We start from the raw sequence: 16,505 nt of genomic DNA on the forward strand, positions 1-16,505 counted from the left end.
CTAAGTCAAAAGGGAGAAGGTTTTTGACAGTTTCAGTTAAGAAACCTGAAAACCCAAGTAGGAAAAGAAATGTAATTGATTTTTTCCACTGTATATTTATAAAGGACTATCCATTTCTTTTGTTAATACTTTTTTTCTGTATTGGCAGTTGCTTTTTTCAGTAATACATGTTTAATGTGACACTAAACGAAATAGAAAATCAATGAGAAATGTAAGGAGAAAATATTCCTGTTAATTGACAAGTTAGGATAAAATTTAAATCATGGGCTTCCTTAGGTCTATAACAATTTTAGCATTTAATAAAATGCAAAGCAGAAATTGAAGTAGAAGTTCTCTAGAAATAGGCAGTATTTCTCTGAATTTTAGAACTCAAATATCAACTTTTATATAAATTCTAGTTTTACTGTTATAATAATAAAGGAATTAAACAGAGAGCAAATTTGAGCCTGTAATAGTATTTAGTTATCATTGTGTCTAAACCAAAGTTCTTCTATGCTTAATTTTAATAACATGATGTAAATTATTTTAGAATGAGTATATGCTAAAAATTTTCTTCTGTAGAGCTGAACATGATAAACTGTAAAATTGGCACAGTGCAACTCAGTGGAAAGGCAATTATATGTTGCTGGGTTTCTGATATAATATTATTTTTACAGATGTCTTCTCTCAAACTTTTCATTGTATTAGACAAAGACAAGAGCTTTTCGTATGTCCCTATGGGGTGACTTCATATTTTAAGACTCTCTTTTCCTTTAAATACTGAGTATTTAAAGGTGACAAGTTAATGTACTAAAGATGAGGTGAAAGACTGGCTGAAATGATTAATGGCTAATTTGAGGTTTTTTTCTACCCTATGAATATAACCAAACTTTGCAAATAACCCTAGTAGAAAATATAAAATATATTCTCCAACTTCAAAGAATAAATGGTCCTTAATATTCTTTGAATTTTTACTGTCTTTAGATATCTACTCACCTACAACTTACCTTGAAATTTTCGGTATTTTCAAAGAGCAGTAACCTTAGTAGGAAAGAGTGATTACTTGAGATTTAAGTTAAGTGATCCAGAATTGATTTCATGAAAATTTACCATAAATGTGTTTGAGAACTTATGACTGTATTTGTTTGTTTTTCATTCCCTAATGTGGTCTTGGTGGTATATACCTCAGTGAGTAAAATTTTAAAAATGTAATTATTTTCACACTGAAAGCAATTTCTACATTATTTCACTCACTCCAATGGTCTATAGTGGGCAGTTATAGTTAAGTAAGAATATAAAGGGCAATAAGTAGTTCATGGGCTGGTGGAGGAAATAAGCACGTAGGGTGAATACAATTCAGTGTGAAACGTGCAGTTATATAGTATATACAGCTAAGATGTAAATTTTCAATACTTCTCCTTTTGGAGACGGCTGTTAGTTTACTCCTACTGAGACTTTCCCGCATAGACTATTTCATGCTAGCGTTCTTTCGCTAATTGCTGCATTTACTTCCTACTACCTAAATTATGTTGAAGTACTTTTTCTTCCAAGATTCACATAACCATTTCAAGTGAATGTTGTTATTTTTCTACATCTCATTATAGTGCTAACTTTAGTACCTTAGACCCATCTAGTCTCTTGATGATATAGACAAATTTATGGTAAAACGAACATGGCTTAGATGCTGTGAAAATATGCAATTCTTATATGTTGTTATAAATAAGCTTGAATTCTTTCAGTTATTAAGTATGGAATATTTATGGTGCTGGTGCTGGTGATACTTATTTTACAGGGGTGGATTAACTGTGAAGCTGTGAAGCTTTGCTTACACAGTCTCTTCCAGATAGTAGTAGTCATAGTAGCAACAGAGCAGGTAGTAAATATCACTTTGATAATTATAGTAATATATCTAATATAAAGAGGCAGTATGGATTAGGGGATTTGGTGTTTGAATTTTAGGGTTAAGTCTTGGCTCTACAATTTGTTAGCTGTGTAATTTTAGAAACGTTACTTAACCTTTCCTTACATGCAAAATTAGGATAGTAAATGTCATGCAGTTGTGATAATATAAAAGAAAAAACCTACTTTTCAATGACAAAAAAAATGACAGTGTTAGAAACATCAAAAACATAAGTCTGGGAAGAAATTTTGATTTTACTTCAATTCCTACTAACATATAAGCTTAAATTATCTGTCTACCAAAATATTCTGTTTTTATATGAGATGCAATGCTGTTCTAACTGTGGAAAGTGATATTGAGATGTATAGACCATGATCCTTTAAAGATTATTCTGTGTATCTTCTTTTTTATCTGAGTAATTTATTTGGACAGGTATTTCTCACAAAATTAGTGTTTACAGTACTACTTACTTTTGGGGATCCAAAGGAAGTAACAGGTTTGATCCCTGACAATGGAGAGGTGGAAAATTGTCACAACACAATTTAATAAGAAGCTCAAGAAAATGTACTAGTAAGCATAGCTATTGAGATATTGGTCATATAATTCTAAAACCCTTGGAGGAACAGAAATGGTGTTTGTGGGGATAGATTAAGCTGACTTTCCAGATAAAATGAGAAACACTAGGACTTGAAGGAAGTTTCAGTTACGGATTGACAAAGACTCTTTTTCAGTTGGTGAGAAGAGAGGCAGAAATGAGGTGGATGTTTGGAAGGAAGTAGAAAGGTTAATTAATATAAAGAAAGAACTCTTTGTAATGCAAAAAAGTTAATATATGTCAAATGAGGAAATGTAAAGGATTCTGGGAGACAATTGAAGAATTGGGATTTTGTTGAAAGCAAGATGTTAACCATTTATTTTAAAATTAGATGAGGTTCAGGGGCTTCCCTGGTGGTGCAGTGGTTAAGAATCCACCTGCCAATGCAGGGGGCACAGGTTCAAGCCCTGGTCTGGGAAGATCCCATATGCCGGGGAGCAGTTAAGCCTGTGCACCACAACTGCTGAGCCTGCACTCTAGAGCCCACGAGGCACAACTACTGAAGCCCACGCCCTGGCTTCGCAACAAGAGAAGCCACCACAGTGAGAAGCCTGTGCACTGCAACAAAGAGTAGCCCCCACTCACTGCAACTAGAGAAAGCCCGTGTGCAGCAACGAAGACCAAATGCAGCCAAAAACAAATAATTAAATAAATAAATAAAATAAGCTACAAGGATATATTGTACAACACAGGGAATATAGCCAATATTTAAAAAAATAAATGATGAGGTTCAGCCCCAGTTTTTTGCCTTGCTGTGACGTGGACAAGTCACTTCCTCAGTTTATTAATCTCTCAAGCAAGGGAGGTGAAATCAATGAAAGTAAAGGATTTCTTTTCGGTTTTGATCAACTGTAATTCATTGGCTGTGTGCGATGTGAGGTTTTGATGAAGAGGAAAATTGAAACAGAATTGTAGGTGTGGACAGGTGAGTTTAGGATAGATTCCACCAAACAGCGGTAATGAGACAAGAGATCATGTTCCTGGCATATCGGGAGGCCATGGAAAGAACATGGACTTGTTACACCCATGCTTGATTCTGGCTCAACAGCTTCCTTTTGGTTCCCTGAGCAAAACGGTAACCTTTCTAAGATTTCATTTCTTTTCCTGTAAAAGAATGATACTGACTACTACCTCACTTTTTTTTTTTTTTTTTTTAAGAAGGAAATGAGACTGTAGATTCAGGAGGCAAAATCATTTTCTTTATATCTTTAGGTCTAGTTACTTACAAAAATCTCATTTTTTACTTAGGTTCAAGAAATATTTAAAGGCAGAAAAATCATTTGAATTTTGTATAAATATACATGGGTACAATCATTCCAGTTTTCCAAGTATGAGGAAACACATGTAATTTCTTGGCACCATCTTGTAAATTTGTTCATAGGTGCTTTCTTTTCTTTTCATTGTCTTAATTTTACTTACACATATTTAAAGAGATTACTTGATTTGGGTCTTTTTTATTTTATTGTATTTTGATTTGCCTGAAAAAAAAGAAGTCTTTAATGTCCCTTTACAAAATTATTTAGAGCATAAATTCTATTTTGGTAGGAGAGGGACATGTTTCAAATATTGTTTTTGAATCCCATGTGACTGCAAAATGGTATAGGAAATATTCATTTGAAAATAATAAGTTCCCCCAATTATTTTCTTCTTCCATTTTTATTATGTTCTTGTTAATTAAAAAAATTGTGAGAGTGGCTCATGCTACAATCATTAAATGTTAATTTACTGCTAATTCATTAAAACAAATAGCGGACGTCTTTTAAATTGTGAATTGTCATTAGATTTAATAGTAAAAATAAAAAGATTTCAGTTTGAAACATTTTACAGATACATTTTTCTACAAGTAATATTCGATATATTACCTTTTTCGGCTTGGCTACTCTGACAATAAGAGTTATTATCAACATACTTTTATGATTAATATGCTGCTTTAAATATGTATATGCTTCGTATCTGTACAACCAATCAACAACTTCCTCCAATATATATAGATTATTTTATTATTGCAGAAGATTTGATACATTAGAAAAAAATGGAAGAAACAAATCTCACAAAAAATTGTCTCTTTCAAAAAAGTGTGGTAAGACTATGCTGGGTCTGGAAATATTGGAGACAGAGAGAAAAAGAAAGGTGGAGAAAGCTACAAAGCAGACAGGAGAGGGAGCTGATAGAAAGCAGTTTTACACTGTTCAATGAGGATGTGATTAAGTATTCATATCATGAGATACTTTTAAAAATTCCTGGAGTTGATATTTCACCTGAAACAAAAGTGTCTCTTTATCTTTTTTACATGTAGTTGTCTTATAAGATAATAGGCTTTAGATATAAATACATGGTTGATTTTCCCAGACTGAATATCGAAATGCCATCTATTAAAATATATTATATAGTTGTTCTGATTAATACTAATTTAGAAGAAAGAAATGATTGTGTTCTTGTTCTCATTCTTATTTTTCTCCTCAGATATTCTGCATGATCAGATGTCTCCTACATATTACAACTTTAATAGATGCTTAAAAGTTAAGACAACTATCTTGATTTATTTTCAAATTAACTACCTTTTCCAAATGTTAATCTTTATTTGGTTAGTGTTTGCCTTTAGCCAATGTTTAGATAAATGGTCTGAGATCAATTTCTTTTTTATCTGAAGAAATTACTCTATCATTAGGTTCTTTTATCCTTTCATTTCAAACAAACACACTAGGGTAATTCAAGTTTTTCAAGAGGAAAAAAGAAAACACAAATGCAAATAGATACATCTTCTTATTAATCTTTTTTCCCTAGGTAAAAATAATAGAAACATCATATTAAGGATTAATTTAAAAAGACATTGTTTTGTAGAGGAATTACTTTCCAGTAACAACAAATACTTACAGTTTTTTCTAGTCCTTCATTGATAAAGAGTGGAGTGCTATCCAAGAATTACTTTAAATATGATCCTGAGATACTTTATGGTAGAATACAAATGATCAGCTCCATTGGGTGTGTTATCAGCCTGGCCACTGCATGGTAAAGCAGCTCTCACAAGTCAGAATCTGGAGAGTGAACACTGTTGTTGTCATCTCTTTTTTTCCTAACTTGGCGCAATTGACAATGAGCAGTATAAAAAGAATATAGTAAAAGCCCTAAAATGTCTTCTAGTTCCTCTCAGAAGTAGCCGTCCTCAACAGGATTTTGTATGTACATCCTTTATGAAATTGTTACAGTATATCTTTTTTTTCTTAAAATAATTTTGGTTGTCTACATTACAATTCAAAAAACTATATAATTTTTGAATACTTTACTCTGTAATAAAGATATACCATAATTTATATAAATAATTCTTGTCTTAAAATTATTTGTCAATTTATTTTATATGCAAATACTAATAAATATGTAATGAAAATTCTTATATATGCAATTTTACATAAGTGTGAGTAGATCTAGAAGTAGAGTTGCTAGGTCAGTGAGAATGTGCATTTAAAATGTTGGTTTTACTGCTGAATTGCCCTCCACAGGGATGGTTCCAATTAGTACTCTAACCAAAATGTATTAGGATGTCTGTCTCTCCACACTGTAGCCAGTACAGTGTATTATGAAACTCCTTATTCTACACCCAGTGGAATAGATGAAAAAAAGTATCATATTTTTGTTTTAATTTATGCCTAATATTTTAAACATTTTATATATTTAATAAAACATTTTTACCTGCAGTTCTTGCCCTTCCCCAGTTTAAGTCTACTGAGTTGATCTTTTTCTTATTCTCTTTACGTATTAACTGAAACCAAGAAACACATGGCAGCAAGAAGTCAATTAAAAATGCTTTGGGGCATTGCCAAATTTTTGAAGAAATAAAATGCACGTCTGTGAAATGCCAGAGATATTTTATAAATAGCATTCTTTTCCCTTCCCCCTCTGCTGTGTGTAAAAGATCCAGTGGAGTTAAAATGAGGAGGAGACAATTCTACTTGGGTAGACTGGAAAGGGCTTCAAGCAAAGGAACATTCTTGGACAAATGATCCCTCTCATTTTCAAACCAGCCTTGCAAATAACATTCACCCAGCACTGGTTCAAGGCATCTTTCACTGGAATAACATCTCCAGTCTGGTTTATCTTCCTCTATTCTCCAATATGTCAATCTTTCTGACAGAATAATCTTTCAAAGATTCAAGTCTTGTCATGCCATTTCTTTGCTTTGAAAGTTCTATTGGTTCTTACTGTTTGAAGAACACATTTCAGATTCTCAGTATGCCAGTATGCCAAAGAGCCCCGTAACTGTCCTTTAGAAACCATTTAAAGGCTCCTCTGCAGCTACACCAATGTACACATTGTAGATTGAGCCACAACCTACACCAAAACCTGTCATTACATTTCCTGTCTCTATACTTTTGCTGACATTATTACTTCTGCCAAAAATGATGCTTCCGGATATCTTCATGCAAAACTGCTTTTCCTATCAGGAGATCACAAGCTGCTTTAAAGATAGGAACATATTTTGAACATTTTTATAAACTTTGTGTAACGTGAACAAGTGAAATGTTTATTTAATGTTGTCCTAACATAATTCTCTAAATAACAATGCTTTGAAGATGCCACTATTGAGAAATACTGCGTAAGAAGCAATTACATTTAGTATAGTATAACACAGAATGAACTCTCAGCCAGTGTTCTTACTATACCTCTGTATAAGTTTGGGTTTGGTGCTTGACCTGACAAAGTCAGTAAAATTCATTATTTGTCCAAGTGGTCTTTTCCTAATTGTAGTGAAGAAACCAAACTTGTATATCCTTGAAGAATTTGTGCTGAAGGTTTTTAAACATTTTTAAAATTTTTATTTAAATTTCAAGATCCATTGAATCTCTGGATTTTGTTACATCTGCATGGCTCATTACAAAACATGTAACATTGCTTGTTATAAAAACATTGGGCAGTAGACCAATACTTATGTTAGCACTTCTGAAACATGGGCAGATATTTTTCATTTTATATATCATTTATAAATGTGAATCAGTCCCACAAAGTTAAAACTTCTTAGCACAAAGAAATCAAGAAGTATATATACTATTTTACACCTCACTGTAAGATACTACATAGGAAAAGTTTTATAATGAAAAGTGTATCATACATTGTTTGAATTTCACCATTGAATCAAAGCTCAAGTAGCAGTAAGTAAAATGTCCTATCTGTAAGTAAAATAAATTATAAACTTAATTCTGAGTTCTACTTATCATAGAATTCTATTCCAGTTCAACAAATTAGCAACCTGGTAACATGTGGTACATATCTATCAGATAGCAAAGTTATCAAAAGAATAATAAACAATTAACTGAAAACTGAAAAGGCATTTCCTGTATCTTTTCAATATAATTAAATTTTTGTCATAGATATCTCTTTTGGGGTCTATTTTAAATAAAGCATAATTATCTTATCCATAAAAATAATGTTTCCCTCATTCTGGTATACATTTTGATAACAATTAAAAATTGAGTCCATAAACTCAATGTCATAACAAGCCTAAAGGTGTTTCTCAGCTTTTCAGATCACTGACTATTTAAGTCTGGGGTTGCTGTTATCTCCCTTATTCCCTGTGCTTCTTTCTTCTTTATCTTAAGATTCCATTCTTTGAACGAGTTCCCTCTGAACAAGAGCTCTGTATCATCAACAGGAAATACTATTGAACTGTGTAAGGATCTACATTCTTATTTTTTCCATCACTAGACAAACTCAGAAAAGCCAAGCTGCTGTTCATTGTATTCTCTCTGCCTCAAGAGCAAACACAGTAGAAATCAAATAGAAGACCAAGACTCCTTTCTGAGATCAGGGAAAAATAGAGTGTTTACAAGTGTCCAACGCAAGACGCTAGCTTGAGTCACAAACATTCCAGTGTGCACAACTAAAACTACCTTCTCATCTCTGTGATTTTGCAGAGTAGTGGGCAGTTGCTTAACAAGGGAGAAGACGAATGAGTGTGTATACTTGCTGCTGAGCACTGAATCCAAAAGCAGAAAAGAAACCAATTGTGGTATTAGCTTCTGTGGTCCTAGTGCTGAGAAATAGATGGCCTGGGGTAATCAGCAGTGCCCTATCAAACATTTAAAAGGAATGTTCCTTGGCATTCCTAAACATCTATGAAAAATTTCAGAGATTTTTACATTAAAAAAATGGTATAGCATGTCAGAGTATCAGAAAAAAAACAACAAAAAAAACCCCAAACCTCAAATAGCATATACCCATTTTAATTTGTTCGGTAATTTTAGGCTTAGCATTTTTTTAGGATGGAAGGGGGTTGGGGGGAGTTCATCCTTCATTTGGGCGTAAAATCAATTTTATAAAAACAATTCCCCAGCAGGTCTTTATTCAGTAGCAGAGGGATAAGAATTTGGACACTTTGGACTGCTGTTACCAAGGTGCCAATTAGAGGGGGGCAGTTACTGGAGAAAAAGGCAAAAGATGATTAAGTATGACACAAATGTCTGTAAATTTTGAAACAAAAATAAGAAAATATAATTTAATGATTAGAACCAAAACCATTTTACTTGTTTTTATATTTATATACGTTGTTTTTTTTCCCAAATACTGTGAAAACTCTCAAAGACTGGAGACATGACTTAAATTATTAGTATTGGAAAAAACTCCTGTAGCAAAGGTTTATCATAAAAATAATCATGTACATTAAATACATTCTAGTATACATGAATATATATTGTACCTGCCTGATTAATGAGTATAATACTGGTGTTTGATAATATTTGACACCATTATTCTTAGGCTTTATATTTACCAGTTAACTACATTTCTTTCCACATAATTTAAGTTTTAAAAACCTGAAGCTGTAAAAATTCAAAGAAAAATACCCAAGAAAAATAAAAGAAATATTAAGAGATCATGCAAAAATAAAAGTAAAAAGTGGGTACCCTTCAATTCAGTCTGTGTTTATTTGCTGTTTACTATGTGCAATGCAAGTTGACATGTGGATGGCACAAACACATATTTAAATATTAACAGTGTATCAAGTTTACTCTGAACTTTTTATGCATAAAGCAAAACCTCACAATATCCAGTATATAAATGGTTTTGCTGATGCATGTAGAGAAATATTGTATATGCTTTCAACTACCTTTTATGTTAAAAGAAGAAAAAGCTGTCACAAATCCAAAATATTAGCATTAACATTTCTTTAGTCATAATTTTAGGGCTCATTATAAAATTAAAAAACAAAACTGCAAAATTTAATTAATGCCCTTCCAGATAATAATAGTAATATTAATGATAGTAATAATAATAACCAACTTAGGAGATGTAAACCAAAGCTATAAAGAGGAAGAAATGTAATTTTGTTTTAACTTGAACCAGTCTACTCAAATCTAGAAATCTCTATTCCTCATTTCTCATTTATTCAGTGAGGACACAAAACTGAGTAAGATAGACTACGCTGGCCTTGAATTTTCAGAACATGACCTTAACTTTGATGGAGTAGGTATTTACTATCACAAACCATCTCTGAACATTTTTATTATTTCATTTTATTATTTCAAAACTTACCTGTGAATTTTACCTTTTCAAAACTTTCGTTTCCACATCTGCTTTTATTCAATCATTTTTTCCTTCTCTTGGGTCTCCACCCCTCAGGTTTTTTCCATCTCTCTAGTACCTTCAGTCTCTCTACTTCACTAGCTTTCTTTCATCCTAAAACATATGCAGGCTGGTCCAGTCTTAAAAATAAAAGTAAGCTGCCTTCTTGCCCTGCTTTTGCTCAAGCTACTACCTTATATGTACTTTCACACTTCCCTTCTCCTTCAGACTCATTTGTTGGCATACCTTACCTCTCTTCCTCTCAATTCAATGAAGATCATTTTACTAGTCTTTATTCCCATCACCAAACACATAAGACGCTCAGCAAATGCTTGTTGAAGGATACACAAATCCTACCGTGTTCTTTCATTTCAGTATGATTACACCCATGAAATGAAGTTTAGATTTTGTTATTTAAATTTGCTAGAATAATAAATAGCATAGTATCAATAAATAGTATCCCTTAATCTTTAAGTTTTTAGCACACATAGAAAGAACCTGGTGATAGTTATGGGCAGCGAACACAGTGCTATTTATTACATGTTTAAGGACCATAATTTAATTTTGATGCCTGAATCAATAATACTTATTTGAGTTTTTTTGTAGACTAAAAATGTCTAATCTGGCATGTCACAAGCCTAGTTTTGTAATGATGATTTCATGGAAACAATGCAAATAGCTGTTGGCATATGGAGATATGCCAGCATGTTTCCCATCTCACTGCCTCTGCATACTGTTCCTTGGCCTGAAGTGTTCCTTCCTCTTTCTTTACCTGAATACTCCTTACCATTTATATCTAGAGTATCACTTCCTCAAAAAGGCAACCATCTATCTCTTAATTTTCTTTTTTTAGCAAAATTGTTCCTTTTGCAACATTTATCAAATTATGAGATTATATAATTATTTGAGTATTTATTTGATAAATAGCACATTTTCGTTTTTGAAACTCTGTAAGGGTTCAAATTTTATTTTGTGTATTTTGCAATTAGTACATTGCCTGGAATATAGTGGGCACTTGATAAAATACTTATTAAATAAATGAAGAGGTGAATGAACACAGATGCTGTCTGGGATAGCTATTTAATGCACAGTTCTTTAGTTGAGGAATTAGCGTTTCCATTGATCTCATTAGTGTGCTGCCATAACTCCAAGGGACTGTGATTCCTTCTCAAACATTTAAAATTTAATTTAAATTTCTCAAGATCCACCTAGCGTTCTTTGTTGTCAGGCCCCCCAAACCATTTCAGCTGTACACCTTCCGTCCTTCAATAGTGGTATCTCCGTGGACCCCGAATTAATTTGACTAAAGCCTTTCCTATCCTTGATTGGAGAATGGAGAATACATTGTAGGAAAGAAGATGGGAAAAAAGTGTTTTTTAAACAATATTTGCAAAACTCATTTCCTAGAATGTTGCTAAGCACTAGAGGAATAAAATCAAGGTGCCATGGGAATTAACTTTTAAATTTCATTATTTTATCATATTAGAATAATTAGAAGTTGCATTATCAAAGATCAGGTGTGATATACTTAAAGCATAGTAAAATGGTATAATGCCTTATAATTAAGGAATGGTCATTGGATGTATATGAAAATAGCCTAGAAAGATATTGCTGTCTTAGAAAGTAGCTAAAATATTGTTGACATTTAATTTTTTAGTGTCTTTAACCAGAAAAAGCTCAATTTTCTATATGACATTGACTGAATCTTAATAATTTCCTAATACTAAGTATTATTCACATTCATGTTTTTCTACTGACACCACTTTTTCCCATGATAAAATTAAGGCAATCTCAGTTTAAAGACAGAAAAGACATTAGAATTAAGTTAGGCAATATTAACTAAAAATCTGAGTGTCTAGAGATTTCTAACATTGATTCTGAATGCCATCCAGAGTGAGTTGTCCTCTTTTCTATTTTTTGTATGACTATCTGAACTCATGGATATTCTGATGATAAATGAGACAATGTGAGAGAATTGTTTTAATGTTTCTAAAAATAGTCTACCAGTTATTCAATAAACAACATGAAGTAAATTTCTATCATGTGCTATACTCTCTCTTAAAGCATTAATTATATTAATATTCATTGCAGAGAAAATAAGTCTTTCTTATACCTAGTAGGTAAAGAATATGAAGTAACAATCAAATCCTGTTATGAGATATTGTACATGAAATATAACTGCATGCTTGAAAATCAGGCCCTCCCCTAATATTTGTGAGTCTGGGAAAAGAACATATTTATTGGTCCATGTGTCCATTATCATTGTGTAAATACTTAAAAGTTTTAAACTAAGCTAATGAACTTCTATTCTTCAATTTGATAAATATCTCTTTATAAGTCCTGAGAAATCACTTGTGAATTTGGAATTTTTTTCTTAAACATTGATAAACATATTTTTATTTTTTCTTTATTTTTTAAGTTTTTTTAAGATTTTACTTTATTACAGACTTTTCTGTTTTTAATCATTACATGTGTTTTCAACATTTCATTTTTCTGCTCCATTGTATTCCATTTATATTTCATTATGATTCCCATCTATCATATCTTCAAGTCATATCTACTATTTTCTTTCTTTTTTATAAATTTTTATTTTATATTGGAGCATAGTTGATTAACAATGTTGTGTTAGTTTCAGGTGTATAGCAAAGTGATTCAGTTATACATATACTGGAATTTGGAATTTTTATGCTCCTTGAAGTTTGATACAAAATCATGGAGTCTGGAGGAAGCTGACTTCAGGCCCCTACCCTGATTGTCAGCCTGGCCATTTCCTCTCTATACCACAAGGGTCTTTGTGCACATTGGTGGACATTCCAGCCCACATTTCCAAACACCCTTCACCTTCCCTAAATCTTGGCTACCCTTCAGGTCTACAGGTATGCATACCAGTATGCCCAAAGAGATGGACTTAAGTAAGAGGCACATAAGGCCCTGGAGACAGGTAGTCTAGTGTGATCTAGAGCAGGGTATAGTGGATACAGATTCTACGCAGATAATTCTTCTTGGTTACCAAAATCTTTTCCTTCAGCAGAGTGGCACAGCTGGAGAAAAGGCAAAGCAAGTCCCCCTACAAAGTGTTAATCCCAAGATAGAAAGATAATAATGACAATGTAATGAAACTGTTACAGGGAAATTTCAAAGTAATCTCCCTATTATCAATGTTATAATAATAAAGAGAAACAAGGTGAACAAACTAGGTGCCTGGGTGCAAAAACAGCCTTGCCACTTAGTAATCTATAGGTGAAGTTATTTAATAGCTTTGTGCTTCAGTATCCTCACTTGTAAGTTGGTAGTAATACTTATCTCTTAAGCATGTTGTTGAGATTAGGTCGTGTGCAAAGCACACGAAACAGTACCTAGCATACAGTAAGCACCAAATAAGTATTAGCCATTATTTTGAAGTGCTAAAGAATGCTCACTATATCCAGGCTGCATCCTATTAAATCCCATTTAAAATCTGGAATTTTAATCCAAGAATAACATTTCCCTTATGTTATGTAAATCCTTCAGTTTAAAGTTAGAAACTGTCTTTATTAAACATTAGCTGTAATAGCTATCTTCTATCAAAACAGCACAGAAATAATACTTGTTGACTAATATGTGCCTGGTCCCATGCTAAAAACGTTTTATGCATTATCACATTCAGTTCTCAAAGCTAACTTAAAATGGTACGTTCTTTCCTAATCTGTGGGAACATGTTCTTAATTTGGTCCCATGAAATCTATTACCTGAGTAAATTAATATAGTTGTATCTGTATATATAGATTTTATTAGGAAATGAGAATTTCAATAAATTACAGAAGGTTTTACTTTATGCTTATAAATGAGCAGTTGTAGAAGCCATCTTCAGAACTGAAGACAATTTTTTTAAAAATGTGCAGTACATTTTTATTATATATCTCAGGATCATTACTGGGTAGAAGTATCATTGCTAGAGATACTGTTATGATAATATCACAAGAGTTTGTAGCTCCCAGTCTTAATGCTGAAGAAAAGGCTGTCCTTAATAACGAATAAAAGGCTATCCATTGAGGCATTCAGTAGTAAATGTAGTAAATGTGATTAATGTAAAAAGCGATATTTGGTAAACAAACTAATTGAATTTAACATAATTTAAAGAAGACTCAGTGGGAAAAATAACCCATTGAAACCCAGAAATAGTAAGGAAATAAAATGACTCTGCCATTGGTGAGCAGGTCTCACGTAATAAGCATCATGATGAAACCACAGTAGAACCTTGAGCACCATGTGAGAGTAAGCCGTCCTGCTGTCAAATGCATGCTCTGGAAGGGACCTCTGTGCACAGTGCCAAGTTTAAGGAATGCACATTTTGGTTGTAGGTGTTCACTGTGAGATATATAAAAAATAGTGTATATATAAGATATTAGAAAAATAATATACATTATACATGAAATTTGTAGCTTTTTCTTGGAAAATATAGATTTACAGGTTTTATTTATATGTTTAATAAAACTACTGTCTGATATATTGTTTATAAATTGTTTACCATTTACTAAGTGATACAATGAATGCGATCCAATATCTCATAGATTTTTTTTTTCTTTTCCATTTATTCAACAGAACATCTTACACAAGGCCTACTATTTACTAGAAGAGGGTTAATACCCCTTATTGCAAAAAAGAGAAGTCAGCTGTCTTTCTGATAATGCAATTAGGTAATATAACTTGTCTATTGTCAGACAGAAATGTAATTTAACATTTTTAACATCAAGCCTCATATACAATTGACTAAGATCCTCATTTTATCTCAGGAATGACTTAATAAAATTGAACTGGACTAGTAGAAAGGAGCATTTTAAAAGCTACTCAAAGTTAAAGTTTATTCATATACCTGTAATAAATATTTATAAAATCATCCACTTCAACACTTATGTACCTTCTTTTATTTCTTTGTTTAGAAATAGAGAGAATATCGTTTAAACATTGCAGTCATTATCTATTTTTAAATGATTAACCAAAACAAAAAGAATATGAGTGAATTTAGAACCTTTATTTCCAGTGTAAAACCAAAAAGTAATGGTATCAGTAATAATAGCTAAAGTTTATTAAAGACTTACATTTTAATAGCCTTTTCTATTCCAGTACTCTAATTTGTTCTTCCTATGTGAGTGAAATATTTATATATATATATATGTTATATCATTATCAATATTGAGAAGTGGTAATACATAAGGCTAATCGTATCATTTGGTCTTGGGAAAAACAAACAAAGAGTGTGTGTATGGTATGTCTTGCAAAATTAGGCCATTTAAAGTGCAGTATTGAAATATAAATTGTAACTAACATTATGTATATGATAAATAGGTAATTTCACAGTTTTTTAAAAGCTCCCAAAACTGGGTATATAAAATTTTTTGTATTGATCACATGTACCTCAGTTTCCACTAATTCATCCGGTAAAAGCTAATTAAGAAATTCAGCCATCTGAGCAATGAAAATAAGTTCTTAATAGGATCAACTGTTCAGCTTTTGACTTTGTGAGATTTTACCCTAATAATTAAAAATGTCTTAGTTAACAGCACAAATCATGGCACAGGCTATTTCGATAACTCATACATAAATTAACAACTGTTCTGTTCCTCCTTTGCAAAACATTGCAGCTTTCAGATATATTTTCATTTTAAATAGTTGTGAAAATTTATTTGTACTTGTGAAAAAGTACAGCTTATGAGACTTTCACATGATTTGTGCAGTTAAATGTATCTAATATATTTTTAAAATGTGTTTTGAAAGTTAATTCTTTTTCCATGCCTTTTATGAATAAAAAACAGTATATTTCATTTTTACGAAAGATAATTGGAAAGAAAACAAGCTGTTTCACAGACATATACAACTGTAAAGCTTAAAATAATATCATGCCACCCTATTTAAAGCATATTGGAATAACTTTGCCTTTTCCTTACATTTTCCCCAGAAGGTTTTACAGTCAGTGCATAAACTAAGTCTTAAAATGATAGTAAATCAGACTACTGATGTCAGTTTACAGATAAAATTGAAGGTGACCCAACACATTAAATCAATGGAGTGACTTTAAGATCTGCTCTAAGAAGGTTGAGGTACTGCTATACAACCTAAGGCAGAGCAAGGCAGTCTCAGTCCAGAGGTGATGTCATGAATTGTGCTGGTGTTACAATGTTAGGATATCAGTCATTAAAAAAAAAAAAAAAAAGCACATTGACCAGTTTTAAACAAAATCAATATCAAAATGTTTCATTATTTCCAGTTTTTCTCTATTTTCAGGAATTACTCTGTATAAATGGCCGCAAAATAAAAATCTTACTTATCTAGGATCTTTATTTAAATATTTTCATACTATTAGTTATGAAATAAATTACTAGATAGGAAGCAGATACAAATTGGTTGTTCACATTGTTTACACTATTTGTGTTTTATTTGCTTCTTTCTAGGTTCTAGTGCATCACATGAAGCTTTCAGTTTGTAACTCTTTAGAGACTACAC

This window comes from Aethalodelphis obliquidens, unplaced genomic scaffold (assembly GCF_003676395.1).
Source record: "Aethalodelphis obliquidens isolate GAN/ISIS:26980383/991018 unplaced genomic scaffold, ASM367639v1 scaffold60, whole genome shotgun sequence".
NCBI classification, from domain to species: Eukaryota; Metazoa; Chordata; class Mammalia; order Artiodactyla; family Delphinidae; genus Aethalodelphis; species Aethalodelphis obliquidens.